General features: G+C 40.7%; 1 long non-coding RNA gene across 1 annotated transcript; it reads right to left on the bottom strand.

The window, feature by feature from the left end:
• Positions 1–491: 491 nt before the first annotated feature.
• On the bottom strand, positions 492–4,048 carry LOC143983803 (uncharacterized). The gene is made up of 3 exons (XR_013274681.1): positions 3,916–4,048; positions 2,043–2,178; positions 492–1,363 (listed from the first exon to the last, which is right to left on the bottom strand). It is a non-coding gene; the product is annotated as an uncharacterized LOC143983803 (long non-coding RNA).
• Between the last annotated feature and the right edge of the window lie 662 nt (positions 4,049–4,710).

Genomic DNA, 4,710 nt, shown 5'->3' with positions numbered 1-4,710 from the left:
CTGTGAATGTGGTTTTTGAAAACATTGTACTTATTGTAGTGTACATGTCCCAGGCACAAAAGAAACTGATTTAATACTTCTAGAACTCCATTCAAATACCAGGTATGGAAACATTTCAAGGGCTTGCAAACAAAATTGTTTGACTCAATGATGTCAGAGTTTCTGTGTGACAGTTTGAGTGAAATTCTTCAGGTGTATGGTCAGTTTGTGGCTGTCTTTGCCTACTCTTCTTCTGTCTCTGTGTTCTTTATTAGCACATGTGCATGCAGCAGAGCCTGATTGGTTCCTAGTACTAACTCTCCTTTTGAGTACTACTGCACCCTGGATTAGAGGACACCTATCTCAAGACAGAGTCATGTGTATACAAGATCTGAATTGAAAAATGATAGGTTTTTAAAGGAGCCCTTCGCTCATAATTTACACATATCCTGGTTCTAACCCTCCTCCCCCACCCACTACACATTTGCAAACAATTTTACTATTTTTGTGACACAAGTAGATTTTTCTGCAGGTGTCAGGGCTGGTCTCAGCCCTTACTTCTCTGAGCTGGCCACTCAGCTGGCGGCTAATTGCCAGCTCCTATCTCTCCACAGTTACTCAGCTGTTGATAATATCCTGCTTGTCAGTCCTACTTAATTAAGCCGTCCAGTCCAGAGGTTCTTTGCCTTCGCCTTGGTCAACATCACAGAAACTATCTCCTGCAATCCCGTTCAAGACTTGCTTTGCTGACATCCCTTCTGGCTCGAGATCCTGCTTGCTGTTCCACTACATTGATCCCTGACTTCTGGCTTGGCTGACTATCTGTTCCGGTTACTGAACTTTGGCTATGTTTTGACTATGTTTGTTCTTTTTACTTTTATTATTAAACGTGTGATTTAACTGTACTTCTGTCTCGGCCTGATTTCATGGTTTCTGACAGCAGGTTCTTGTTCCCATGTCCTCACTCCTTGCCTAAGCGAGGATGACATATTCCTGGACCCTCCTCAGCTTTTATAGTGTCACATTAAACCAGGGGCTAATACAATTGGCCAAAGTTGTGACCTGCCTGTCACTTTACAATGAAGGCTTTACTTGTAGGTACGTTGGTGTCTGACAGAGCCATTCCAATACAGATAATGCAAATGGAGTGGCTTGTTTTTGCCTCCTGGAATTCTTATCAATATAATTCCATAGGATGGTGGGGTCCAAGCTGTTACCTTGCCTAGGACCCCATTCTTCCTTAATCCATCTCTGGAGATGGCAGGTTAGAAAATAAGCATATTAAGTGAATTGATCTAAAAATGTAAATGTTAAAAAGGACAACATGAAAAACAAGAGACTCTAAATCAGGATCTGTTGATCGGGTGCAATGCTTTCCAGGCTCCTGTAACAAAAATAATAAATGCATATTTTTTACCTGCACAAAAATGTGCATTTATTTAGTTATTTTAAAGTGAACTTATCGTTTAACTTGTTATTATTAGTGTATTTTATGTGCGACCCAAAACAATTCCTATTCTTGCAATGTGGCCCGGGAAGGCAAAAAGTTTAGACACCCGTGCTCTAATTGTATACATACAGGAACTCCAAAAGGTGTTTATCCAGGGTGGAGTTATACTGGGTTAACCTTTTTAGCCTTTGACTTCGCAAATTGTGCATCCTACTTGATGCAATAATAGGCCCAATGTCTTCTGGAAGTAATTAAGCCTCTCAGCATGTTCAAATCCCCCCTAGGGTGACCATTTACAAAAGTGTGTGCACCCACTTTGCTCCTTGCAAAGATTTTGCATGCGCGGCCATTTGTCAGACTGTTGGCTTAAAGTGGAGTGAACTTGTGAACAAGTGAAAAAACATCACTAAAAAATGTAACACACTGATAAATCATCCTACTTACCTATGATCACAAAGTAAAATAAATGTATAGACATTCTCAGGGACATTTATTAAATCAATCACATAATAAATACTGGGCAATGTGTGTGCAAAAAAAAAAGTTAGTATAACTTTCTTTGAGGAAGCATTGTGCATAGAGCGAAACATGTCAGAATAGAATTTGTTCCTACTTGCGATTTTGAGGAAGAACATTATTTCACATCTTGCTGTGCGTCATTCCTGTTGCTGGAATAATTGATTGCTTTAGTGGAGGCAGGAAGAGCCAGCATTTGAGATTGGATTGTGGAATGTGGAGCCTGGCCTCATCTAGAGTAGCATGTGAAATATTTGACACAAATTACAATGCTGGTACACATTATGATCTGGCCCTACAACAACCTAAACTATCCAATCAATCCTTATCCAACCAGACAGGCCCTTGCACTAGATACTTGTTGGTAGATCAGAACGAGATTGCACAGTCAGATTGTAATGTATATGGTGATTGATCTAGGTATGAGTGACTGCAAACACATGATTTATCACTGATTAATATATTGAATGATGCAATACATACAGTAACAAGTGAAAATGCAGTATATTGAAAATGATCTGTATTGTTATTGGTTGTCTGACACACGTGCAGATATGTGTTTGGTTGATCAGAAATGATCAATAAGCTCTACCATGCTTGATCAACTTGCCATAGTCAAAATCTATCGAAAAGCTTACTTAAAGCGGCGTTACACGCACAATTTTTTTTTTTACGTCTGTAGCTGCTGACTTTTAATAAGAACACTTACCTGTCCAGGGAGCCCGCAGTGTCAGCCTCCTGAGGCCGATCAGTCCATTGGATTGAGTGCAGGCGCCACCATTGCGGCTTCACTGTCCGATTCCTACTGTGCATGCACGAGTCGCACAGCGATTTGTGAATGGCCAGCTGTCTTCTGGGACACACATAGGTCCCAGAAGACAGCAGGGGTGCTCGCCGCACACAAAAAAATTACGTCCTGCACCATGGACTGGATGGATCGGAAGTACACTATGTAGTTCATAAAAAGTTACGTTAGAAGAAAAAAACTACATTTTTAATATCCAAAAACGAGGGGTGGAGAGGTGGTCTTTCATTTAAGATCACCTCTCAAGAGTGGGTGGAACTCCCCTTTAATCATTTTAATGAAGGATCTGTTGCAATGAATGATCAATTAAATGATCATATTGATACCACCTTACTACAACCACATGCATAGGACATACAATAGGTGGTGCTTGGGGGTATATGTGATCCAAACCAACAGGTATCTTATGGTGGGGCACTTGCCTGATATTTACTCTTTGTTATCATACAGCACACTCTGACTGGACAAGGTGGAAAGGCGAGGTGGTGACATCACACTCTCCATCTCATCCAATCACAGAATGCTTTGCATTGGTAGAGAAAATAAAGCATTCTCTGAATGGGGTCCATGTCAAGTGGTCAAGCTCCTGTGTACACTATGCAGAAGACTTTTCCATCACAAAACATTGGGGGGTGGCCAAATTGTCCTTGCCAGCTATTTAATTCTGCTTGACAGCACCTACGGATGTCAGAATATCCTAACAGTGTCTTCATCTGATTGGACGCACTTACTGTGCAGCCAATGTTTTTCTCCCTGGTTTCTCTGAACAAGTTGATTTGAAAAATCAACTTTTGGCCAGCCAGACAGTGCTGACTGGGGTACCCATGGCTTGAATTTCAAATTCCAACCAAACATGGCAACCATAGTTACAACTCTTTATTACAGTAATCCTGAAACAAGCCAAAGCTTGTAAATACATATTGCCACTACTCAGTATTAAACTCGAAGGTACAACAGAATAATTCAATTCTGTACCTTACGTTACCACAAAAATGCAAATAAATGGAGCTGGCTATTCTCCTCTGTAAACTCTTTTGCCTAGGCAAATTACAGAGACCTGGCAGGCTTCCCCGCCCATGTGTTTTTACTATAGGAAAAGCAGGAATTATATACTAATCTGAATTAAACAAGAGCCGTACATCTATGAGTGCCGGCCACATCTTACCAACCAATCACATGCCTCCATGTGTCATTTGCTGTACTGCTTCTATTCTTCTAACATACAGGGCTTAATCATAGAGGAATCCAACACGCCACAATGTACAGTCGTCTCTGTACAAACAGCACGGGGGTGGGGGGGGGGGAGTACACCTGCGGATGATGAAATCCTTTAACTACTTACTCTCCAGGATATTACTATTATTACAGCGTAATCAACAGTTACAGCGTAAACATGAGTGAACATACAAACTCAATGAAGATAGAATCCCTATTAAGGTTTAAAGTGCATATATACACATTATAGAGATTATATATATATATATATATATATATATATATATATATATATATATATATATATATATATATTATATATTGTAGCGGCGGCTCCTGAAGAGCACACGCTATGCATTTTTTCTAAGTTAAGGTTATGCCTGAACTGCAGTTTGGTTTGGGTACAGTTGTCTAAATTTGGACTTCAGCATTAGTCTGACTGGACTATGAGATGTTCAGCCTGGCCACAGGGGGCACTGTCTTTTCTGGCAGGCATGGAACTATGGTCTGGTTAGGTGCCCGCCCAGTGGGAGTGGCGCTCTTGCTGTGCTTTCTGGGAGAGGGTATTTAAGATGCGGACATCACGTGGGTAGGGGTTCCAGTCCAGAATGATGTACTGAGTTCATGGTCCTTGGTCCTCCTGACCAGCCCCCAGGAAGGCTATATATATATATATATATTAGTATATCCAAAGTTTTTTATTTTGAATTTTTTTTAGAAATCCTGTCCAATGTTGTTATTGCTG

The sequence above is a fragment of the Lithobates pipiens genome, unplaced genomic scaffold (assembly GCF_037356315.1).
Source record: "Lithobates pipiens isolate NorthernLeopardFrog02 unplaced genomic scaffold, aLitPip1_a1.2 Scaffold_16, whole genome shotgun sequence".
NCBI classification, from domain to species: Eukaryota; Metazoa; Chordata; class Amphibia; order Anura; family Ranidae; genus Lithobates; species Lithobates pipiens.
Note: the sequence above shows the minus strand (reverse complement) of the source record. Positions and strands in the feature narration are given on the sequence as shown.